Source organism: Lissotriton vulgaris, chromosome 3_1 (assembly GCF_964263255.1).
Source record: "Lissotriton vulgaris chromosome 3_1, aLisVul1.2, whole genome shotgun sequence".
Classification (NCBI taxonomy): Eukaryota; Metazoa; Chordata; class Amphibia; order Caudata; family Salamandridae; genus Lissotriton; species Lissotriton vulgaris.
In genome coordinates this window covers 2,022,947,752-2,022,974,944 of record NC_141689.1, presented here as the reverse complement: position 1 = coordinate 2,022,974,944, position 27,193 = coordinate 2,022,947,752, and positions in this window count along the sequence as shown.

Genomic DNA, 27,193 nt, shown 5'->3' with positions numbered 1-27,193 from the left:
TCTGAGTGTGGAAAAAGTGAAACGTTTGGGGTGTTGGTCCTCGAATTGTTACAAAAGGTATGTGCGGTTGCACATGTTGTGAAGCTGTAATGATGTACTCACGCTTCTTGTTTTTGTTTGGTTTACAGTTTCGCAAGCTTACGAGGCGGGGCGGACTGTGCAGTCGACCCGACACCTGGGAACCAGCGGTCAGACATCACCGGCTGCGGAAAAAGAGGTGTGGGTCGTAGGCCACTCATACGTGAGGCGTGCCGCGGACGTATTCAAAGCAGGTGACTTGATTCACATGGCTGGGGAATACGGGTACAGGGTGACCTTCTACGGAAGGGGCGGGCTCTGTATTGACCAGTTTCAATCCTTTTTCGAGGGTTTGTTAGGGCGGACAAGGTCACCGCCGTCTATAATCATAGTCCATCTTGGGGGCAACGATTTGGTGGCCACTGGTAGACGACTTCTTCTCGAGGCAATGCTCTCCACAGTAAGTTGGTTGGCGAGAAGAGTTCCAGGGTGCACAATTGCATGGTCCCATATGATTCCACGGAAAGTGTGGCGGGGGGCGAATTCGGTTTCTGCTCTGAATCACTCAGTGAAGAAAGTAAATAACAAATTGGGTAGATTGTTTCGTTCAAGTACACTGCATTCTATTCCGCATGGTTGTATCAAGGGGGACAGTATGTATCTGGGAGATGGGGTCCATTTGTCCCGGGTGGGGAGTGAGTTACTCATAGGAGACCTCATAGCTTGGCTAAAGAGTTTAAAACATGACCTTTAGGCAGGAGTTGTTGTGGGGGGTCCGGATAGCCGGTCAACTATCCGGCCTGTGGCGGTAAGGTCATGATCGGTGAGCAGTAATTGGAAGATCCCTATGGGGGGGCGTCACCCATTACGGATGGGAGCGCTCGGGGGAGGTGGCCATTGGCCCCTCAACGGGGAGGCGGTCCCTTCTAAGGATGGGCCGCCGAAAGGAAAGGAAAGGCGGTCAAGGCCCCTTCCTGGATGGGAGGGGCTACGGGCCCCTCCTGGGGAATTTCCCGGGGCCAGGACACCTGCGACGGCAGATGTGGTAAGTTGTGTGGGGTGGGGAGGGGGTTTACGCTACCTTCTAGACACCTCACACGAGTCCTCGGACGACCTTTAAATGGCGTTGAGTTCATTGGGGCCCCCGTCAAGTCAAGGGAAATTGGTAGATGCACTTGAGGTACGCCTCTGTGCGGTCGCCCCTCACAAGTGGGGGGGGGGTATTTCTGGTTTAGGGATCTGACACCGGTTACGACCTTGCCGTTGGCCCTTAAAAGTTAGGATGTACAATTTCAAGTTGAATGTTTTGTAGGATGTTAGTTCGGCTAGGAGAACCCTTGTATTAGAAATATGTTAAGGTTAGCCAAACATCGTAATGTGGAAATGAAATTGTACATAATATGAAACTGTTATTTTAATGTTTTGATTTTGTTTCATATTTTAATAAATACGGCCGGGAGGGTCACTCCCTCCCGCCTTCCAAAAGTTCAGAACCGTTTCCGGTTTCCCATCCTTGGGGATTGTGTCGAGAGGGGGTGGCGGGTATCTCAGCCATATGGAAAGGGGCGACCATTCGGTCCCCCCGAACGTATGGTGGAGTACCCCGATCCCTCCGGGAGGCCATCTTGGGCGGGAGGCGAGTCTCGGCTGGTATGCCCGAAGCGGCGTAGCCGGGGCGCGCCTTTTCCCGCCCTGGAGTGGGTTGCCCTAGACACTGACGCGGCTGGCCACGCCCCCGGAGGCAGGCGGAGGCGGGTTTACGCCCGCCCGAAGACGGATAAAAGGAGCAACAAGCCAAGAAAGCATCCTCTTGTTCCTGTGCTCTGAAGCTGCACCTCCCCGCTGCACGTGAGCTCGAGACGGAACGAAGAGCCAATTTCGACCCACCCACCAGCCCCTGAGGACAGCCAGTTGTTTTAAATAAAGTTTTGATGTGGTAACTCTATTTCTTACAGGTTGTGATGATTGTCGTGTTATTTTGAGTATGCAATAAAGAATGGTCATTTACAGTATGTTTTTTCAAATAAAGTAATTCTGCACTAGTGTTGATCAGTAATCATACGTGAAATAGTTATGGTTGTTTTGTTATTTAGTAATTTTAGTTAAATGTCGTATTTATTTTGGTCGGGCGGTAAGGTCATGATCGGTGAGCAGTAATTGGAAGATCCCTATGGGGGGGCGTCACCCATTACGGATGGGAGCGCTCGGGGGAGGTGGCCATTGGCCCCTCAACGGGGAGGCGGTCCCTTCTAAGGATGGGCCGCCGAAAGGAAAGGAAAGGCGGTCAAGGCCCCTTCCTGGATGGGAGGGGCTACGGGCCTCTCCTGGGGAATTTCCCGGGGCCAGGACACCTGCGACGGCAGATGTGGTAAGTTGTGTGGGGTGGGGAGGGGGTTTACGCTACCTTCTAGACACCTCACACGAGTCCTCGGACGACCTTTAAATGGCGTCGAGTTCATTGGGGCCCCCGTCAAGTCAAGGGAAATTGGTAGATGCACTTGAGGTACGCCTCTGTGCGGTCGCCCCTCACAAGTGGGGGGGGTATTTCTGGTTTAGGGATCTGACACCGGTTACGACCTTGCCGTTGGCCCTTAAAAGTTAGGATGTACAATTTCAAGTTGAATGTTTTGTAGGATGTTAGTTCGGCTAGGAGAACCTTTGTATTAGAAATATGTTAAGGTTAGCCAAACATCGTAATGTGGAAATGAAATTGTACATAATATGAAACTGTTATTTTAATGTTTTGATTTTGTTTCATATTTTAATAAATACGGCCGGGAGGGTCACTCCCTCCCGCCTTCCAAAAGTTCAGAACCGTTTCCGGTTTCCCATCCTTGGGGATTGTGTCGAGAGGGGGTGGCGGGTATCTCAGCCATATTATATTTTCCAGTTTTCCACACACCGGAAATGTAAACGACAAATTAGAGAATACTGATATTCATTTAAAGATATTAGTAGTAAGTATTTTTTTATTAATACATTTTATTTTAAATACTATGTCGACCCAATTAATTCTTTCATGTTTAAAACAAATTTTTTAAATATGTAACATGAAGTAGGCTTGTATGTTAAGGAGTAACTGAGAAAAAAAAGGCTTTTAAAAATTAAAAACCAAAATGATGACGCCAAAAATGTAATTATTGCTTAAGGACAGAAAAATATTTAGTAATCTAAACCGTGTATTGTTTTCAAATTTCCAGCTTACTAAAATGATTTTTCAAAGGTAAAGAAACTGAACTGTAAATAAATATTTTTAAATGAAAATGTTTGTTAAATTTAACCAATGTTGATATTTGCAAAACATACGTTAAAACTGCTCAAAAACAATAGTATCATAGAAGTGTGACAAAACAATTCCATTCATTTTGATATCTCTAATTTATAAACTCAGATAACCATGTCCTAATGATATTATTTTTATATCCATGAAATAGAGACGTGAAAAAAATAAAATAAAACAGTTGTTTTACTCCTGTATCCCTAAACAGATAAACTCAAAGAAATTGCCCCTTCCAAAAAAGAAAGCAAAATCCAACAGAAGACCATATTCTTCTTAAGAGGAAACCATCCACAACTCATCCAAATAAAACAAAAGGTAAATAAAACTATTAAATATACAAAGTTAACATTTAACCTCTTTTATTTCCTCATACAGTTACCTCTCCTAAAAAAAGCACACAAAACTAACATTTTCTTTTTTATATTTCAAAGTGTTTTACGAATTCCAAGATCATCCAAGCCAAAGAAAGATCAGCAAATACATCAACCGAAAGAAGAAATCAAGCCCAAAAAAGGGGTAAACAGGAAATTCATTTTATTTTGTATGAAAATGTAAAAGAACTAATTACTATCCAAACACTAAGAGAATGTAAAAGTAGGGTAAGTGCTGGTTAAGGCAGGTGTATAAGTTACAATTCAAACTCCAAGGGGGTGTTGAAGCAGGGTAAGTGCTGGATAGTGCAGGTGTATAACTCACTATTGTAACTCCGGGTAGGTATTGAAGTAGGGTAATTGCAGGATAGTGCAGGTGTATTTAATTTACTAGTCTAACCCCAGGGAGGTGTTGAAATAGGGTAAATGCTGGATAGTGCAGATGTACAATTTACTATTCATACTCCAGGGAGGTCTTGAAGTAGGGTAAGTGCTGGATAGTACAGGTGAACAACTTACTAATCTAACACCAAAAAGGTATTGAAGTAGGTTAATTGCTGGATAGTGCAGGTGTATAACTTACTATTGTAACTCCAGGGGGGAGAAATTGAAGTAGAGTAAGTGCTGGATAGTGCAGGTATATAAGTTACTATGCTAACTCCAAGGGGGTGTTAAGGTAGGGTAAGTGCTGGATAGTGTAGGTGTATAAGTTGCTATTCTAACACCAGGGGGGTGTTGAAGTAGGGTAAGTGCTGGATAGTGTAGGGGTATAACTTAGTAATCTAACTCCACGGGGTGTTGAAGTTTTGTAAGTGCTGGATAGCACAAGTGTATACCTTAGTATTATAACTCCAGGTGGGTGTTGAGGTTTGGTAAGTGCTGGATAGTGCAGGTGTTTAACTTACTGCTCTAACTCCAAAGGGGTGTTAAGGTATGGTAAGTGCTGGATAGTGCAGGTGTGTAAGTTACTATGCTAAAAACAAGTGGGTGTTAAGGTAGGGTAAGTGTTGGATATTGCAGGAGTATAACTTACTATTCTAACTCCAAGGGGGTGTTAAGGTAGGGTTAGTGCTGGATAGTGCAAGGATATAACTTACTATTCTAACTCCAGTGGGGTGTTGAATTGTGTTATTTCAGGGTAGTACAGATGTATAACTTACTATTCTAATTCCAGGGGAGTGTAGAAGTTCTGTAAGTGCTGGATAGTGCAGGTGTATAACTTACTATGCCAACTCCAGGGAGGTGTTGAAGGAGGGTAAGTGCTGGATAGTGCAGGTGTTCTATATCCTATTCTATGTCCAGGAAGCTGTTAAAGTAGGGTAAGTGCTGGATAGTGCAGGTGTATTTCTTTCAATACAACCAACAGGAGGAGTGTAAAAGTAAGGCAATTGCTGAAAAATGTAAATGTATGTAATACTTATCTATCTGTAAGTGGAATGAGGAAGTGTTACACGTTTATTATAGAGAAGGAAAGAGTAAAAGTAACTATTTTTTGAACAAAACCTTTTACAATACTATTAATAATTTCTAAAACCATTTTTTTTCATTTCAGATAATGTCTACTGATAAAACATTTCTTCATCAAAAGGAATCCGATTGCTAACACATGCTGGGTACATATATTGCAAGGAGAGAATAACTGAACCAAGAAGACATTGGAGTTGCGTGCAGTATTACTCAAGCCATTGCAGAGGCAGAGCGGTTACTCTAGGTGACACAGTTGTAAAAGTATCTGAACATAACCACTCTGCCTCTGCAATGGATATTGAGGTTAGAGAAACAATTAACAAAATGAAAGATATTGCAAGCACCTCCAATGATTCTTCAGGTTCTATTTTAAGGGAGGTTGCACAGCATGTCCCCACTCATGTTGCTAGCAGTATGCCAATCATACCGAATCTGAGAAGAATTATTCAAAGAAAAAACAGGTAAGTAACCCACAAAGAATTACACCTCAAACCTATTCTGATATTCAAATTCCTCCTGAACTCTCTCTCTCTCTATTTCTAATGAACCTTTCATCCTGCATAATAACAAAAACCCTCAAAAACAAATTATTATCTTCAGCACACCCCGTAATCTTGCCAAGTTAGAGAATAGTGAAATTTGGATGATGGATGGGACATTTAAAAGCATGCCCCATCCATTCACTCAGATTTACACTATCCATGCAAAAATTAACAACACAGTGGTCCCCTTAGTGTACAGTTTGCTACCTGACAAACAATCCACAATGTACACTGAACTTTTGACAGTGATTAAATCAAAAACATCAAACATAAGTCCTAGGAAAATAATAATCGATTTTGAATTTGCAATGATAAATGTTATCACCAAAACGTACACGGATACCCAAATTCAGGGATTTTTTTTTCATTTTTCCCAGGCATTTTGGCGTAAATTACAAAAAACATCCCTAGTTGTGGATTATGCCTCAGATAGCAAACTGCAATTCGAATAAAAAAACTAACTGCACTTTGCTTTGTACCTCCTGATAGTGTAGACGAGTACTAAACTTCAATTACTGATTCTGACTTTTACACTGCAAACGAAGAAAAATTGGCACCCTTACTAAATTATTTTGAGGACACATGGATTGGCCACCTAAGCAGGTCGGGTCGCAGGAGGAAGCCACGTTTCCATGTGGAGTGGTCGAACTGCTACTCAAGCTGCTTAGAAGGAGATGCAGAGACAAACAATGCCATAGAGAGATGGCACCACTCCTTCAACCATACATTTGGCAAACCTCACCCCAACTTTGATAATTTTTTGGAAACTTTGAGGAAGGAGCAAAGTTTCCAAGAAATGAGAATGTCACAAGCATTAACAGGTAGCCTTAACCCACGCATATCTAAAAGATAGAAAGAAATGTCTGAAAGACTATTGGGTGTAATACAACAAATTTCGTTGTGTGTGGCTTCTGACTACCTAGATAATGTTGCTCACATAAAACACTACTAACTGTACCTACACCATTACTTTCATGTTTTGTCCTAAATAATTTTTACAATGTCATTTGATTGATATTTTTCTAAAACATTTTTCCAAAATAATAAGTCGGATCACCTTACCTTAGTTGTCATCATTTTTCTTTTGTTCTCTTTCTTATTCCAAAAGGGAAACATTCCCAACCAAATCCATCATTTTTGAAATACATAAACAAATCCAGCCCAGAATTTGAAAAAAATCCATATAAGGAATGCTTAAATTAAAAGAAACATTCCAGGTAAAAAAATGTTTCAAAAAATTCTCCAAACGTTGTAATCCTTTCGAGAAAAAAGTTACTTATTGAAAAAGATCGATTCATAGGCATCCCTTTTAAAATTCTTCTCCAAAACCATTCGATTGCAAAGTCAAAATTCCATTTAAAACATTGACCATCTTCTTTTTTCTGTTTTGAATTCCAAACTTCGGAAATCACAATCCAGTTAATGCTCCCCAAAAAAACAATGCTTTCTCCATCCAAAAATAAAGGTTCCAATAAACAAGACATCCTCCAGGTATCAATCCAATCCTTTCGAAATCGATCTTCATCTTTGTCCAGTTTCTCAAAATCCACGTTTTTTTCCAAAAACACATTCTAAAGCATGTTTAAACTATACATTAAACATTCCTTATATTTAGCATTATTTATTACTATCATTACTAAAGGTATTAACACGTGACCCGACAACGGCATACTCTAGCAACAAGATCGGCGACATGCAAAAAAAGCAGTTAAAAACATTAAAATATATCTTAACTAAACCTCCTACTTCTCTCCTTGCAATATATGTAACTCTATGCAACATTTAAAAAAAATAAAAAGTTTCAAAGGTTTCCTACCTGAGCGCAGTTCTCCATGCTTCTGATCTCTCCATCGAGGCTCCTCAAAATGACCACGACGAGTGACAACTACGCGTATACGTCAACAAATGCAACAAAGATAAAAAAAGGACAATGTATTATACATTTTCTAAAATAATTAATTTATGTTTATTTACTTAATATTTAAATGTAATATTGTACACAAATATTTTTATAAATTTGAGAATTTTTTTAAAAAAATGTCATTAAATAAAAATTATGTTTTATAATGAAAATAAAAGTAAACAGTCTCGCATTGTAGTTAGTTACATTTTAATTATTCTAATTTCACTACTAGTAATAAAGGTAACTATGTCATTATTTTTAAAAAAATGTACTTACCTGTATGCTACTTCCATTTGCTTCTTTACCATCCCGCATCAGTGTGGAAATGAAGTCAAGAATGATTCACGCGGCAAACACATAGGCAGCTATGGAAATAAATAAAGGACAATATGATACATTAAAATCAATGGAAAAGCGTGGGAAAATAAATTCTTTTATGTTTTAAAAATATATTTACCTTATCAATTTCTTTATAAATAATTTAAAAAAATTAAATAATACTTCAGCATACAAAATATTAATTTTAAATACTCACTTTAGGGTAAGTGCTGGGTAGTGTAGGGGTAGAAATTACTATTCTAACTCCTGGGGGCGTATTAGTAGGGTAAGTGCTGGATAGTCTAGGGGTAAAAATTACTATTCTAACTCCAGGGGGTGTAATAGTAGGGTAAGTGCTGGATAGTGTAGGGGTAAAAATTACTATTCTAACTCCAGGGGGTTGTAATAGTAGGGTAAGTGCTGGATAGTGTACGGGTAAAATTACTATTCTAACTCCAGGGGGGTGTAAAATTAGGGTAAGTGTTAGATAGTGTATGGGTAAAAATTACTATTCTAACTCCAGGGGGTGTAATAGTAGGGTAAGTGCTGGATAGTGTAGGGGTACAAAATTACTATTCTAACTCCAGGGAGTGTAATAGTAGGGTAAGTGCTGGGTAGTGTAGGGGTTAAAATTACTATTCTAACTCCAGGGGGGTGTAATAGTAGGGTAAGTGGTGGATGGTGTAGGGGTAAAAATTTCTATTCTAACTCCAGGGGGGTGTAAATGTAGGGTAAGTGTTGGATAGTGTAGGGGTAAAATTTACTATTCTAACTCCAGGGGGGTGTAATAGTAAGGTGAGTGCTGGATAGTGTAGGGGATACAATTACTATTCTAACTGCAGGGGTGTGTGATAGTAGGGTAAGTGCTGGATAGTGTAGGGGTAAAAATTACTATTCTAACTCCAGGAGGGTGTAAAAGTAGGGAAAGTGTTGGATAGTGTAGGGGTAAAAATTACTATTCTAACTCCAGGGGGGTGTAATAGTAAGGTAAGTGCTGGATAGTGTAGGGGTAAAAATTACTATTCTTACTCCAGGGGGGTGTAATAGTAGGGTAAGTGCTGGATAGTGTAGGGGTAAAAATTACTATTCTAACTCCAGGGGGGTGTAAAAGTAGGATAAGTTTTGGATAGTGTAGGGGTAAAAATTACTATTCTAACTCCAGGGGGGTGTAAAAGTAGGGTACGTTTTGGATAGTGTAGGGGTAAAAATTACTATTCTAACTCCAGGTGGGCGTAATAGTAGTGTAAGTGCTGGATAGTGTAGGGGTTAAAATTACTATTCTAACTCCAGTGGGTGTAAAAGTAGGGTAAGTGCTGGATAGTGTAGGGGTAAAAATTACCATTCTAACTCCAGGGGTTGTAAAAGTAGGGTAAGTGTTGGATAGGGTAGGGGTAAAATTTACTATTCTAACTCCAGGGGGTGTAATAGTAGGGTAAGTGCTGGATAGTGTAGGGTTAAAAATTACTATTCTAACTCCAGGGGGGTATAATAGTAGGGTAAGTGCTGGATAGTGTAGGGGTTAAAATTACTATTCTAACTCCAGGGTGGTGTAAAAGTAGGGAAAGTGCTGGATAGTGTAGGGGTAAAAATTACTATTTTAACTCCAGGGGGGTGTAAAAGGAGGGTAAGTGTTGGATAGTGTAGGGGTAAAATGTACTACTCTAACTCCAGGGGGGTGTAATAGTAGGGTAAGTGCTGGATAGTGTAGGGGTACAAATTACTATTCTTAATCCAGGGGGGTGTATTAGTAGGGTAAGTGCTGGATAGTGTAGGGGTTAAAATGACTATTCTAACTCCAGGGGGGTGTAACAGTAGGGTAAGTGCTGGATAGTGTAGGGGTACAATTACTATTCTAACTCCAGGGGGGTTGTAAAAGTAGGGTAAGTGTTGGATAGTGTAGGGGTAACATTTACTATTCTAACTCCAGGGGGTGTAATAGTAGGGTAAGTGCTGGATAGTGTAGGGGTAAAAATTACTATTCTAACTCCAGGGGGTGTATTAGTAGGGTAAGTGCTGGATAGTGTAGGGGTAAAAATTACTATTCCAACTCCAGGTGGGTGTAATAGTAGGGTAAGTGTTGGATAGTGGAGAGGTATTAATTTATTTTCTAACTCTAGTGGGGTGTAATAGGTAGAGTATATGTTGGAAAGTGGAGGAGTATAAATTACTAGTGGAGTAGTTAATCATGAAATATTTACTTTTTTTATTACTCGAGCATTATAAAAATTAAACATTAACATTATTAAAGTCATGATTCAATTAAACTATTACTGGAGTATTACAATTAATACTAGAGTATCATTCTAGTCATCAAAATTAGATTTAATTAAGTGTCTGGTTTCAAAATCTTTTTTTATTATTTAAGAATATTTAAAATGCATTTTAAATATTCAAACAATATTTTGTTGATTTTATTTTTTTAATTTTTTTTAAATTATTTTATTTTAAAAATAAATATTTTTAACAAAAATTATAAACTTTTAGTAATTTACTAAATAGTCTAGTATTAAAAATAATACTCAAAGATAAATCAATTAATCTAAAATTAGTTAATTTTAAAAAATAATTTCAAAATAACATGTAATACATATAATAAAAAAAAATTAAGGAATTAAAAACTTACCTATAAATTTGTTGTAATGGCATGCGTTGTAATGACATCTGTGTTGTAATGGCATGCGTTGTAATAGCATGCGTTGTAATGGAGTAAGTGGAGTGGTGTGGCTCACTGGTTAGAGGCGGCAGACCCGGAAGCAGAGAACGGCCCGGGACCAGGGTTCAATTCCCGACGCGGCAGGGTCGTGGACCAGGGTCAACGTACTCGATAATTCTCGCCTCGGTGCCTACTCTAACCTGGGATCACACTCGGCAACTCTGGGCATTAAGCTTGCCTCATCTCTACAACGGCCCCCCACAGATGCTGGGGATGCCTGGTTTCACCTTGGAGATACTCAGAAAGGGACCATCTCACAGGGAAAGCCAGGACGGGTTCCCCAGCGGTCTTCCGCGCCAGGATACTCCGGTAGTAATTGAGCGCGCTACAAAACAGCATATTACATTACATTATTAATGGATCTTGCGTTTTAAAAGTTGCGTTGTAATGGTAGTACGTTGTAAAAGTTGCGTTGTGATGGTTGTTTCCCACAGGAGATGGTAGTCCTGCTGAGTTTCCAAGAATCTTCATGCATAATGTATGAGGCCTTTACCAGGGAAAATCGTGTGTTCTGTGCGCAGTATCGTATCTAGGTAAAATATCAGTCCCTGGGAACCGTTATGTATGTAATGTAGGGAAGAATATAGGTGAAGGGTTAGAATGTTACCTGAGCCTATATTGGGGTACCTATATGGAATATAACAGGAAGGTATATCTTTCTTGCTTAGAAGTCCAAGTTCTATTATGGAGGTGATTTGGCTTTCTACTGTGCATTTGAATGTAGCAGTCTAATAACTGTTTCATAAACTGAAGCGTGACTTTTATCTGCACCTATAGTAATGCCAAACAATCCTTCCTGCAGTTAACTATTTTCTATTTGTTGTACACATGGCAGGCTTCCATGCTTTCAACATTCACTATTTAGAAAAATGCATGCTCGTCTAAGCAATGTTAGGCACTTAGTTTAGGGACATAGAGAGTGCCACCTTGAGGATTCTATGCAAGGAGCCTTCTGCTTGTGAAAGAGAGGAGAATGTTTATAATTCCGTAGGTGGAGGACTCTGTCGCGACCAAATGGGAGGTAGCATGTAAGCAGCATTAAAAAGAGAGGTTACCACTGAGCAGGATCCTCGATGCAAACTGTGAAACCACCACTCCAAGCCTTAAAGGCAGTGTTGCTGCCTGCCCATCCACAGCTCCTTTAGCTGGACAGGGAACTAGTGTCCTCAACCCGGCAATAGACCTCAAAGGGACTCATCCTAGGCTCCCACAATCACCTTTTACCATGCCTACCTGTCCCGCTGGTAAAAGGAAGGGCTTCATTTGTACAGAACCTTCCACTCAAGCTGCCTGTAACTATGAGAGTTGCAGGGCAATTTCAAAGCCTGCTTCAAGTCGATGCAGTTTTGACTGCTGCTTTTGATCAAATGTAACTGAGCTATCCATTTTCTGTCACAACCTATAGTGAATTTCAATGTGGGACCTCATTTAAATTCTATTTAATGTCCCCATCTTTGCAGCACTAAAATGTTTAAAACACACTTTTTTTGCCACTAATGTCCCAAAATGTCCTTGATGGATAAGCTCAAATCTCTCTGTAGAATTATTTTAAATTAATGACGAGTTAAATTAAAACTTTACTTACAAAGTTGGGCAGAATTTGGAAACTCCAAAATGTAGAATGCTGATTATGTTTCTTAACTTTCCTTGAGGTAAGGTTTATTCCTTAGGGCCTTTGAGGTGTGAATATTACCTAATGGATAATGTCCTGGAGACGAAATTCTTCTGTACACAGTTGTTCAGTGTGAGGGCTGGACATCCATCACCTAAGGTAAGAGGTGTGGGGAAGGGCTCTGAGCTGAGACCAGCTTATTATTTAAAACCAAAAAAAAGAACTTCATAAGCTTTGCATTTCATGGTTTAGAAACTAGTCAGCTGACTTTACAGCTTTACACCCATCTACTTAAATCTCATCTAATTGATAGGATTTAAAGTTGGATTGTGGAAAGGTGATTGAGTGTGCTTTAATATATACATTATAAAACAGTCACATAATCCTTCACATGAATCACACTGTGTGCACCCTGAATATCGAAACCAGACCATCAATGACACACAATATTGAGTACAGAATATGTACAGCAAAATACTGAAAGATAAGTGATTTGCTAAACCCTACTCCACCAGTATGTTCCTACACAACATATATATATCTTGAAGATACATAGATTTCCAGTTAATAATAATAAATCTGTACTTCCCTACATACACTTATTTTCACCATTCTGTCTGTTATATTCTTACACCATGATATCCTGGGAGGGGTCGAATTTAGTAGTACAACCAATCACACCAATAATAAAAACAAAAGTCACAAAAAGCATTGTGCACTTTAAATCCTCGTACACTGTACCGTTTTTCTCTACCTTTATGTGGAAAACAATGCACCTATATTTCACAGCTCTAATGTTTGGTCATAGCTGAGGACCATGTCCCCCAGAAAAAAATATACCTCTGGCTATGGACCTGAGGGCCACAGACACCACTTCCCTTATTGTTTTATTCGTCCCCGGTGGGTAAGGGGATCCCCATGGCCTGAAGTGGCTATGGAAAGGGGGCTGCATGCCCACCATCCCCTATAACATCTTTGGTGCTGCCTCCCCAGGCCACCCTGGGGAGTTTATGTTGTTAAAGCGCCAAAGCCTACTCTTTTATTTTTTTGTATTTTCCCGTGAATTTGTGGCAAAATATATTTTTTAATGTTTTTTTGCCTTGGGGGAAGCACGTGGCCCTGCCCCCAGGCCTATTTGGACAGGGTATCCCTGCCCTGCACCTTACAATGTTTTTTACATTTGTTTTAGGACAAGAGACTGAGTCCCGATTCCTAAGATGGCTGCTGCGACATCGCTGTTGATATGGTGGAAGCCAATCAGATTTCATCTTGAGATTTATCGGCTCTGCGGATCCTCTGCAGCTTGATATTTACAATGTTTTTGACCCTTAATTTCTTTTAAACTACTGATCGGATTCACCCAACATTTTTAGGACCTAACGGCTGTCTTCTTTAGGCCTCTCATGCTGCTGTGGGCCTCTTTTTACATCTTTTCACTTCATTTGAGTGATGCAAGTCAGAAGCTGCATCATAGAAGTAGCCTATAGAATTTAACAATAGAGTGTGGTGCAATGATGGTGAAAGTTTAGAAATGTACCCCACATGCTAAATTCCTACCTCCTACATGAGCCAGTTTGGCTATGGCCCCTAGAAATATCAGATTCATGATTGTGACTTGCAATTCCCAATTGTGGGTTGTGCAACTGTGCTAAACACAGCTAATACTTTTTGCCACGTTTGTTCATTAGTTCACTAATGCATTTGTGGCATGAGCCTGTATCTTCAAGGTCTGTTTTCCCCCAAGCCTGCGCCTCACCTGAGGCCTATTCGAGTGAGAAAACCGACAAAGCACGACCGAGCTCCCCTGAGAATGTCGCAGCTGGGATCATTTGAGATCCATCTGAGGCGGTTTGTGACTCCCCCCAACCTGCGCCTCGCCTGAACTCTGACGACTTGGACTCGAGTCCCTTGTTGAGCCTGCCGCTGGGTGCCCCTGGATAACCTCGGCCCCCTGAGTCCGGTCCCCTGCAGGTGTGCCCGCATCCCGTAATTCCAGAGGGTGCACACTGAGGGTTGCGCCCAGCGCCTGTTTTTAGGCCCTTTTGAGAACCCTTTGATGAACTACTACCCTGTTATCGGGTGAGACTACTTTAATGCGTGACTAAGGCACTAATTGGACCCCTCTATCCCTGCCTTGTACAATCAGGTTATAATGTGTGAATCAGTGTCAATCCATCTATAATATGTGATTCTTCGTTTCCTTTCTTGCATTATCACCTACCTCTATCGCTCTCCACTCTTTATTGTTTTTTTGGGGGGTTTTTTTAAACCGTTTTTATTAGCATTTTTCTCCAAAAACTGAACATTGCAGTCATCTCTACAATAAAGTGCACTTTGTATTTCCCCCCCGCTCCTGCCGTCCCCCCATTACCCATATTGAAGCATACAGTTCACATACAACAGTGATCACAAGGTGGGCTCTCCATAATATCATCAACATTACAATTATCAAAAGATCTCTTTGTCCTCCAATATGCACCTCTTGTAGTGACCCATTATAGTCCGGCATCCAATCGGTGATATCTTCTCCATTTCCCCCATACTTTTGGGAACTTCCTAGGACACCCCCTTGCTATGTAAGTATGTAACTCTCTCTGCCGCAATATACATATCTAAGCCTCCCCTCCATTCTTCCAGAAGTGGTATCTCCGGTGCCCCCCAATATTTCGCAATGTCCCTCTTGGCCACTACTAAGGCCAGTACCAGGAAGGTCAGCAGAGGGCGTGGTAGATCCACATCGATTGTCATGCCCAATAGAGCCAGCTTGGGATCAGCCTGTAATGGACTCTCCAGTACTACTGACAGTTCCGCAAAGACATCTGACCAGTATCCCTGTATTTTAGAGCATGACCACAGGACATGAAAGAAATCCCCCCTGGGGTTCTGGCATTGCAGGCATTTAGCATCGTCTGTCTTCCCTATCTTCTGGAGCCGCACTCTATCAAAGTAGGTTCTATGTAGTACGTTAAATTGGATAAGGCGGAGTCGAGATTTAACTGCCACCTCTCTGGGATGTGTTAAGACCAGTTCCCAATCAATGTCCTCCATACCCCCCATGTCCGCCTCCCATTGTTGTTGAAGCTTGGCCAAGTCCCCCAACATGTTATTCGTGAGGGTCTTATAAGTTAGAGAGACAGCCTTCTGCTGGATGTGTTCCTGTAGGAGCCTGCCTTCAAGTGGGGCGAATTCTGCCAGGTCTACGGTGTCAATATTCTGGGCCCCCCATGCATGTTTTAGTCTAGTGTATTTGTACCTCTGTGTGGGGTGTAGGCCAAATTCCGTGGTCAGAGCAGCAAATGTTTTCAGTTTCCCCTTGGCAATTACATCTCCTAGCGTAGACATCCCTATGTCGTCCCACCTCCTGTAACCCGTTAATTTGTGAAGGTCCGTCAGGCACGTGCAGTGCCAGATTGGTGTTTGTTTCGTTGGCTTTCTGTCCCACCCCATGCGTTTCGTGGATGCCCTCAGGCAAGAAGGGTAATTTCGGTTGCCGGTAGAAGACGTTTCCGGCCATGCCCCCTACATAGATAGGAAAGGATGTGTCTGGGTGCTAGTTTGTGGCGCTCTAGTGCATAAGAGGGATGGCCTGCCTGTGCGTGAATCCAATCGTTGATCGGGGCCAGATGTTCCGCCCAGTAATATGCTTCCAGATTCGGGAGTGAAATCCCACCACTATATTGGTGCCTCTGTAGGGTGGTCAGGGCCACCCTAGGTTGTTTACCCAGCCATATAAAGGCACGTAGGTCCGCTTGTATCCTGGGGAAGACTTATGGGGGGAGGGGATAATACTCATTTTGAAGAGCGTACAAGTACTTGGGGAGAATAATCATCTTGTACATAGCTGCTCGGCCTAGGAGAGTGAGTGGGAGTAGTCTCCAGCGGTCCATATCTGCAATGGAGTTCACCATGATACGCTCAATGTTACGGGTGTACGAAATATGTCTATCCAGGGTGAGGTACAACCCTAAATATTGAAAGCCCTCCGTTGTAGTGAGCAGCCTTCCTGGAAGGTCCGACCATGCATCTCTCCCTGCGGGGTCGTATAAGACCGACTTGTGCCAATTTATTCCGTATCCGGCATGGTCACCGTACAGTTCCAGTTCCTGAAAGAGCTGCGGGATCGATGTCTCTGGCGAAGTTATATATAGAAGTACGTCATCTGCATATAGCGAGATCTTTTCCTCGCTCACATTTCCTTCGGTCCGTTGAATTCCCCTGATGTCCGGGTTCTGGCGAATTCTAGCCGCCAGTACCTCTATCGTTAGGGCGAACAAGAGTGGGGAGAGGGGGCACCCCTGTCTGGTCCATCTACGTATTTAGAATTCCCGCGATAGGACTCCGTTTACTCTCACTCTGGCCCTCGGTTCAGTGTACAGCAGTTGTACCCATTTCTGGAATTTCGGTCCGAAGCCGAATTTCTGTAGGACGCCCTCCAGGAACGGCCAATGTAATGCGTCGAAGGCCTTTTCCCCATCCAGGGACAGGAACCAATGCGGGTCTTCTCTGTCCCGGACCTCTTGCAGCCAATTGTGAGTGCGCCTGAGGTTCAGTCTGGTCGCCCTGTCTGGTATAAATCCAGTCTGATCAAGGTGGATCAGCTGCGATATCACCAGTCGCAATCTCAACGCCAGGATAGTGGCCAGTAGCTTCGTTTCCGAGTTTAATAATGAAATGGGACGATAGGACTCGCAAAACTCTTTTGGTTTGCCGTCTTTGTGGATAGGGACAATGGTAGCCATGGTCGGATCAGGAGGGAGCCTTCCGTCCCGGAGGGCATCCTCATATAGGCCCTTCAGATGTTTCGCTACAAGGTCAGCCGCTCGTTTAAAGAATTCGGCTGGGAAGCCATTAGGGCCTGGTGTTTTCCCTGGGCGCAGTTTGGCCAGTGCCTCAGAGATGTAATCGAGAGTAATATCGGAGTCCATCGTTTTTGCGTCCTCAATGGACAGAGTGGGGAGGTCAGTTTGGTACATATATTTCAGTGCCTCTTCATGTGTCCCTAAATCTCTAGCCTCATAGAAGTGTTCATAGTGGTCTGCGAATGCCTCAGCTATATGTGTGTCTGATTGGAGTGTCGTTCCCTGAGGGTCTGTAATCTGCTCCACCCATCTCTCCGCCCGTTCTTTTTTGCTGAGCCACGCCAGGAGCTTACCAGACTTGTCTCCTACATCGTATAGGCGATGCAGGGTAGCTAGTGCCTGTGTTTTCACCTCTCCTGTCACCAGTTCTCTATACTGTGCTTGCCTATCTGTAAGTCTCTTGATTGTCACTGGGTCTCTCGAGTTCTGGCATTCCCTTTCCAAATCTGATATGTCCTGCTCGATGATTTCGGCCTCAGAGTGGTGCTTTCTTCGTTCCTCCGCTAACCTATTCTTCACCCTATCTCTCATGACTGTCTTGAAAGCCTCCCATAAAACCACTTTCGAGGTCACCGAGCCCTCGTTTTCGGCAATATAGACTTTGATATCCGCTCTGAGTCCCCGTATGACATTTGGGTTTTGCAAATCCCATGCCGTCAAGTGCAATTGCCGCCCATCTCCCTGGCGGTTCGCCCCCTGTCTGATCAGCAGCGGTGAGTGATCTGATACTCCTCTAGCTTTATATTCTGCTATATCTTGTATTGTCACGTGTTGTCGGACCATAAAGACGTAGTCCAGTCTCGAGAAGGCTTGGTGGGGCGCCCGAGAAGAACGAGTAAACCCGCGCCTCCGGGTGTAGCCACCTCCATGCGTCCGTGAGACCTAGGTTGGTCGACCATTGGGACAAGGGGGTCTGTGTCCCCACCCTCTGTGTCATGCTTGATCTACCCTTGGAGACATCCAATACGTCATTAAAGTCTCCTCCTACAATCTGTATGGTGTCGGCTGTTTCCAGCAGTATATCCGCTACTTCCTTAAGTGTGGGAGCCTGGAGTTTCGGCGGTGCATAGACTGAAACTATAGTATAAGCGCATCTATTCCATATCCCCTTGATAGCCACATATGTTCCCAGGGGGTCTGTCCATGTTTGTGTTATGATAAATGGAGTGGTCTTTTTCAGAATAATGGCGACTCCTCTAGAGTCTGATGTGTATCCTGCATGTGCTAGCAGCTTAAAACGGCCTCTGGTTAGGAAGCCGCACTTAGTACCTTTGAGATGGGTTTCTTGTAGGAGCGTGATGTCCGGGCCTACACGTTTCAGATATGAGTGAACCAGGCCCCTCTTAATCTTACTGCCCAAGCATTCACATTCCAGGACAAGATGCTAATCCCTCCCCGGCTCTCCCGGTGTGTGTCGTGGTCACCTAACATGATTTGGGCTTGATGTGGTCAGGCGGGCAGCTCCGGTATGGTAAGCAGCCCGGGCATTCGTGCATTGTGTTGTGGCATACCCAAGGGCACCTCTGAGCATGTGGGAATGGGGTTCAGTGCGGAGGCGCGGCATAGGGCACCAGTAAATTTGACTGCAGTTAACCAACTTTCCCCCCCCCTCCCAACAAAGATCTCCCCAACAGAACTGTTTCAACTGTTCCCCCCTTCCTCCCCCCTCCCTACCTTTCCCCCCCGTCCAGCCCATTTGTGTATCCTGTAACCAATAGGACTTTCAGGCGGTAAAGTTCTGTCGCCCACCCACAGGATCCCAAATTAAACTATATTCAGGATTCAAACTTGATTTCCACCAGGGCTATTGTCTTTGTGGGCGCCCTGTGGAGCGTGTCATGTCTCGCCGAAGATAAGCAAGACCACAGGGCCACCAGCATTACCCCGTAAAGAGTGATCTAAGTCAATAGAAAAGAAAAAGAAATATAAAAGGGCTTATAACTTGCGCGGCACCAGCAACGACATGCTGCTGCTACGGATGTAAGGTCCAAGCTTCCTCACGATTGCGTATCTTGCGTTTCAATGTCCTGTTCATCTGTTCCGCCAGTCGCACCCAGCTCCATCTCGCGGATTACCTCGACCAGCGGGTGTGTTGAGCAGTCCGTTGAGTCCTCCACCTCCGACAAGAGTTCATTGTCCAGGCCTCCGGTGTCTGCATCCTGTGGATGAGCTAGGCCTCCGAATCTAGTCCTCTGATCCCTGGGGTCGGCGGGAAGCGCGCCGCGGCCCCCTCTCCCTCGTCCTGCCGCATGCGAGTCCGGATAAGGCGACGTGTGTGAGCCCCGCCGCATTCTCAGAATTTGGGATCTTTGAGCCTTAGGCGAGTTTCTCCAAAAGTTTGCAGCCGCTAGTTCTGTTCGGATTCTGCGGCCCTCCTCCTCAGCTTCTCGAAGCAAGGGTCTCTCCTCCAGCCAGTGCCAGGCTTCCTCCGGGCGGTTAAAGAAATGCGTCTTTCCTTTGAACATTACTTTCAGTTTCGCAGGGAAGAGCAGCATATACGAGATATGGAGTTCTCGATGTTTCGCCATGACCGAGTCATATGATCGTCTCTGTTTTTGGACATCCTGACTGTAATCAGGGAAAATCATGATGTGTGCGTTCTCGATCTTGAGTTCTCCTTTCCTTCTGGCTTCACGGAGGATATGGTCTCTATCGGCATAGTTCAAGAAGCGCACAATTATCGGCCGCAGCCTTGCTCCCTCGGGCGGTTTCGCTAGTAGCGCCCTATGCGCCCTTTCAATGATGAAGCAGTTGGAGAATTGGGCCTGTGGAAAGGTGGCACGTAGCCAGTCCTGTAGGAAGGCCGCAACATCTGTCTTCTCAATGCCTTCCCTAAAGCCTACGAATCGAAGGTTGTTTCGCCTCGCCCTGTTTTCGGCGTCGTCCACCCTCCATAGCAGTTGCCTGTGGGACGCCTGCAGCTCCGCCATTTCTTTACGGAGGGTTGTGATAGAGTCTTCTGTTTCCCTAATTCTGGATCCCGCCGTAGTCACCCTTTCGGTGAGATTCCGGAAGTCCTGGCATAGTAACAGAACCTCAGAGCCCACCTCGCCTATTTTGGTCTCAAGTGCTGCTCTAGAGTCCTTGATATCTGTCCTGGAGGCCTGGATCGCCTCCAAAAGCATGGCTGTGTCCGTGTGTGTTTCCGGGAGGCTCTGGGGCATCTCCTTTTGTGCCCTCACCGTGGCGTAGGTTTCGATGGTTTCCTGCCTGGCCGACCTTGCAGGCAGATCTCTCTTCCCCATGGTGCTCCTCTTGGATGGCGAGGTGTTCTTGGGGATATGTAGGGCGCACGATTCGTGTCGGGCCGTGCGTCCCCCGCGGGGTGTGTCGTTGTTCCACCAGGGAATGGCAACGGTGTGTCTCCCGAAGAGTCAGCAGGGTGGGTTCAGGGATCCGATACGGTTTAACCAAAGTGGATCCTCCGAGGGCAGTCTCACTCTCAGGCCGTGTGTCGATTCCCGGAGGCAGAGGGCAGCCACGCGGTCGGGCCGGTCTCCCAGCCCCGTGGCGGAAATTCCTCAAGGACCCCTAGGGCCAGGTTGCTGTTTTCGTCTCTAGGGACAGGGAGTGTCTCGCCCTTCTTCTCTGCAGCGCCTCCCACCAGACTCGCACAAGCGGCTCGGGCTCCTCTCCCAGGGCGAGGGTCCTCGGGGGTCTCCCCAGGCCGACCTCGTCGCCGGTCCCCACCAAACTCCAGATGGGCACTCGTGAGGATGCAGCAGTGCGTTGTGGGCACCCACGTCCCCCTCCGCCAGTGTCGTTTCCTCTCTGGCTCCGATGTCTGGGGAGGCCCTCAGCAAGAGTCTCCGGTGCACGGACGGAGTCAGAGCCAGGCCGTCAGGTTTCGCCCGGTCGCCATCATGCCTCGGCCGCACCACTTCGGAGTTCTCTTCTCCCCGGCCGATTGCCGGTCGTAGTCCGGCAAACTGTTCGGTTTTGCTGTAGCAAAGGTATCAGGGCTAGCCTAGGGCACAGATTTAGTCTGTTTTAGGAAGTTTTGGAAGGAAATAATCGTCGGATCAACGCAGCACGCCGGGAGCCGAGCCGAGGCACGTCTTACTCCTCCATGCTGCTAGCCACGCCCCCCTCTGCTCTTTATTGTTAATCTTCCAATGTGTGAATCAGTGTCATCCCATAGATAATATGTGATTCTTTGTTATCTTTCTTACATTGTCACCTACCTCTATCTCTCTCCGCTCTAGATTGTCAATCTTCCAATTCTCATTATCCCTGTCCTATCCTACTACTACAATCAAATCTCCCTCTCCCCCTTCAACTCCCTAATACTCTACTCCTACCCTCTACCCCCGTGTTGATGCTGCGACGTACTTGAATTCAACCCCACCCTCCTTCCCACTCCCCCTCCTTCCGTGCTCTTACCTTAGCCCCCTGCTTCTTTAACTCTCCCTCTGCACTATCACCTTTTTAGACCGCTTCTTCTTTAATTCTCACTCCTCGCTCGCTCCTTTCTAGCCTTACCTCCCCACCATGTCCTGCATCATTACCACCCTCACACCACCCCCACTCCGACCCCCACAGACAATCAGTCCGCCCTCACCAAACACCGACCCAACTCCTGGACCATTCCATATCCTCCTAGCCTTTCGAAAAATGCCAAAAAGAATCTTAAACATACATTTCTAATCCAACATCCAGAAACCCTCATTGAAGACAACTATTTCAGGCCCACATCCACCATTAAAACGAACTATATCTTCTACACCAAATGGAAGAGCACCTTTTTACACCAACTCCCAATAGCTAGCGCAATCAAAATCCACCATGGTTTTAAACTTGCCACCTCTCCTTCCTCGTCTTTCCCGGGTGAAATAACCATCTCAAATACAAAACTGGAAACATACTGATCCAAGCCTCTAAACTGCACCTCACAATTTTTGAACCCTTCTTAAGCACTCTGTTTAACCAGCTGTCACTACCCTCTCCTCCGTCAGCAGCCCAGCAGCCCCTCAATCCTTCAGAACACCACCCAATTGCCACAACTCCTAACCCTCTCCCTAATGACAGTCCCCCACCAACAACTAATACCCTTGCACTCTCACTTGAACACTCTCCTACTGCAATCCTATCCCCTCCACGGTTTCTAGCTACCCCCCATCCGCTCTCTAATCCCCTCCTCATCCCAGGGAATCACTCCACTACCCCATGACACTCCTTCCCGCTATGACTCTCCCCTCTCACGTACTCCTAGCCCACCCTCCACTCTTTCATCCGCTTCCCACTACCCCTCAAATACACCCCTCCCTATTTCCATACCCTCCAATGCCCTTCCACCCTCCACACCGAACCACCTCCCCAGCACCCCTCCTCCCCTTTTAAACCATCCCATAACTACAAAAACTCCTCTTGTCTTTGGCCAGGCTCCTGCCTCCTCAAATGGAACTTCTATGTCTCCCTCATTCAATCTCTCCCCTGTCGCAATCTGGTGCCCTCTCCTCACCTCAGCTCCCCTTCCAAACCACTCCAAACCTACTTCCACCTCCCAGAGACTGCCAAATAAGAGCCTTACAGGGGGTAAGGACAAATCCTGGGCACTCTGGTAGGCACCGTGGTGCGTGCGTGTATTTAATAAAGATTTGAATTCAGTGTTTGAACAAGATAGTTGTAAGGTTTATTTCAACAAGTTATTTTCATCGTAGTAGTTTGTTGATCATAAATCAATGTATCCATAATCATATTTCAGTCATATGATCACATATCAAAGTTTCAATGTCTTTGTAAATTTACACATTCAAAGTCATCCCCGATGCATTTCGTGCAAGGCTGCACTTCTTCAGGGGGAATCGAGTGAACGAAGAAAAACCGGCATTCTACAAAGTCCGGGGAATCTCCACACAGGTAATCGAGCTCGGATGACTTTGAATGTGTAAATTTACAAAGACATTGAAACTTTGATATGTGATCATATGACTGAAATATGATTATGGATACATTGATTTATGATCAACAAACTACTACGATGAAAATAACTTGTTGAAATAAACCTTACAACTATCTTGTTCAAACACTGAATTCAAATCTTTATTAAATACACGCACGCACCACGGTGCCTACCAGAGTGCCCAGGATTTGTCCTTACCCCCTGTAAGGCTCTTATTTGGCTACATATCTAACGCACCTTTTTGGACCAGGAAGGTGACCTCCTGCGCACCTATCTAATAGATTACCTAAACTACCTAGTTCATTTGAATTTACTTTGGAGTGCAGCGGCTCTCATATACAGTTTTCACCTCCCAGAGACTGACACCACCCCCCACAACACTTCCCCCCATGAAAACACATCCCCCTCCATAACTCCGGCTTCACCCACTTCTCTGGAATCATCCCCACCCTTGCCCGTCATCCCACCCCTTCAAACTTCCATTTCCCCTACTGACCAGCCATTTCCTACACCCTATCACCACCCTTACACCCCTCCTCCCCTTATAAGCCTTCCCCTCACAACGGTTACCCCTTATGTCCTGACCCACACCTCCTCTATCCCTTCACCTACTCTCTATGCTGATAACACTTCCCCTTCACACCTCACATACTCCCCACACATCCCACCTTTTCCCTCCCCACCCCAAACTTTCGCACGTCATCCCTCCCACTCCCAAACTACACTACTCTCCTCTCCCCTGGCCTTCCACATCTCTCTTTCAAACACAAACCCACTCACATTAACCCCCCTTGATGAACCGCGCACTTCAAGTTGACAACTTTACCTCCCTTGTCACTCTGCCCCTAACAGCCCCTCCAGTCCTATCTCCTCCACTTCCCTCCTTTTTACCCTCAGCCAGTCTCTTCATAATCTGGACGATAATCTTGTCACCCTAGCTACTGAACTTACCCTTCTCAGAAAAGATTTGAATCGATTTTAATCCTACAAACCATTCCCCACCCCTCCTGGCCACCCCCCAATGCGCTAAGCCTCAAAAACACTTAGAACCCAAACTTGGGTCAACAACACCACTCCTTACCTGCTCTCATAGACCCCTTCGTACCTCTAACACCTACTTCGCCCTTGACCTCTCTACACTCTGCCTCACCTACCTCAATGACCCCCAACTGAACGAATATCCCACCCCTCACTCTAAAATTGCTGTTATTTTAGTACCAGCAGATCCCCTAAGCCTCCTTGCTCCCCCAGACTTCCCTCACAACTCACCAGTATTCAATTACTCCCCCACCATATCGCCAAACCCAAACCCCTTACCTGCATCCTCGTGAACTGCCGTTCAGCAGTCCGACATGCAGTCCGACATCGCCTTCCTCACGGAAACCTGGCTCAATGACCATTTGTCACCCATCATCGACCTTCTAACCCCCCCCCGGGCTACTCTATCATCAGAAGAGACAGACCTGGAAAAATAGGGGGTGACCTAGCAATCATTTTTAAAGAAGAACTACAACTCTCCCCCATTAATAACACTGACTACACGACCTACGAATATTTAGGCGCCAAACTCAAAATGAAGGGCTCCCCCCAATACGATGGCATAACATCTATCATCCCCCTGGTGAACCCCTTCCCTTTACAGAAGAATTCTCCGACCTCCTTACTAATTTGTGACTCTCCAGCTCCAAAAACCTCTTCCTAGGAGATCTTAACCTCCACTGGAATGAACCTGATGACCCGGCAACCAACCTCATCAATAATCTCCTTGAGATTAGTGACCTCAAACAACTTTGCCTCTCTCCCACCCACATCAAAGGATCTATCCTAGATGCAATCACCTCAAACCCTGATCTTACATCCCTATCCAACATCATCCCCATCGACTAGTCTGACCACCATCTTATTCTGTTTACAATATCCCCCCCAACCCCTCCTGCCCCCGCAAAAACCAACAAAACTACAATTGTTACCAGAAATTTTAAGCAAATCCCTCCTGGTGCACTGGAACTTAACCTCTTACCCCAACTAAGTCTCACCCCACCCCCTCTTCTAATGCAAATGAACTCACAGAACATTTCAACAATACTGTTACGGAGGTTCTAAACCAACTGGCCCCTCTGAAAAATAAAACATTAGAAAAGTACCCTATAAATCATGGTTTTCCCCAGACCTTAACAAAGAAAGACGTTCGCTGAGAGTAGCAGAAAGAACGTGGAGACAGCATGCCTCTCCATCTCATCTTATCCTCCTTAGAACTGCGAGATCCTCCTACAAGAAACACATCTTTTCAGAGAATGCTTCTTTCTTCCGCCTACAACTCTCTCGCGCAAAAAACAGATCCAGAGAACTGTTCAATATTATTAGAAATCAAACCGCCCCTGCACTCCCTAACCCGGTGGCTTCCATTAACAAATGCGAAGAAATTGCCAACTTCTTCTGTGAAAAACTCGCGAATATAGACCGCGCTTTCCTCAATACTCTTTCCTCGACCACCCCTCTACCTCCCCTGACTACCCCTCCTCTCACACCTCTCCCCTGGACCATATCCCTGCCTTCCCCAGGCCCCCTCCCCTCTCCTACCCCTGCGGAACCCATCTCCCTCCCGCTTAAAAATAACGCATCATGGCATAACTTCCACCCTGTCTCTGAACAGGATGTCTCCAACATTTTAGCCAAAATCAAGCCTTCCTCCCACTCCAAAGACCCGCTCCCCTCCACAATCATCAAAGATCTCAAACATGTCATTGTCCCCTATTGGACCAACATCAACAGGGAGTGTGCCCATCTCCCTTCAACTCGGGCAAATCACTCCCATCCCCAAAAATCCCAAAGCTGATCCCAACGACCCGAATAATCTCCGCCCCATCTCCTACCTGCCCCTACTCTCCAAGGCCTTGGAAAAATTTGCCCTTCTCCAACTCGACAAACACATTGACTTGTTCAACCTTCTTGACCCCCTTCAATCTGGCTTCCGCAAAGGTTGCAGCACAGAAACTGCACTTCTCAACATAGTCGATGATATTCACCTAGCCCTGGAGAAGGGCAAGACCTACCTACTCATCCTTCTTGACCTTTCCGCGGCTTTTAACACAGTCTACCACCTAACCCTACTCTACACACTCAAAAATCGCTTCGGCCTCCGTGGGATTGTCCTTAACTGGTTCACCTCCTACTTCCAACATAGAACCCAACAAATTAAATTTCAAAGCTGCCTCTCTAGCCCAACCTTTGTCTCCCTTGGTGTCCCTCAAGGCTCTATCCTCTCTCCCGCGCTCATCAACTTATCTATGGAACCACTTACCCTGATACTCAAACAAGAAAAAATCAACTTCCACCTTTACGCTGACGACACCCAATTGTACTACAAACTTAAATCCCAGACTGGTATAATGCACCTGAACTCAGCCTTAACAAAAATTCAAACCTGGTTCTACAACAATCATCTGAAACTCAACCACAGCAAAATGGAGATCATCCTCTTCTCCCCCAAAAATAACCCTCTCCCCATTCAATCTTGGATCGCCGACCTTAATGCACTAAACTGCTCTCTCCCTAGCCGATTCGGTTAAATCACTCGGCATCACCATCAACAATAATCTTACACTAAACTCCCATGTTAAAAAATCAACAAAAAGTGCACTCTTCACTCTCCAGCACCTCAAAAAAATCAAACCTTTTATCCCAGCTGAAGACTGCAAATTAATTATTCAGTCTCTTGTTCTAACCAAACTCGTCTATGGAAAAGCCCTTCACTCTGGCACCCCCAGTATCCACCTGGCCCCCATCAAATCCGTTCTCAACCTCTCCTCCAGACTAATAACAAACTGTAAATGTTTTGACCACATCTCCCCGCCCTCAAGTCCCTTAAGTGGCTCCTCATTGAAGGCAGATCCTCCGATAAAATTGCCTGTATTACACACAAAGTCCTTTACCAAAAGACCCCATCCTAGCTCACAGCTAAACTCAAAAAAGCTGGCTGTACTCGAACACTGAGAAGCACCAACACTCTTCTTCTCATACCCCCCCTACTTAAAAAAAACAGCCTCAAAGTCTTTCTCCTTCTCTGGCAAAGCCCCAACCATTTGGAACACCCTCCCCAAAGAACTTCGGTGCAACCCCTCCTATTCCAGTTTCAAAAAAGACCTTAAAACTCACCTTCTCACCAAATTTTGGGGAAACTAAAACCCATATCTCCTTTCTGTCTATTT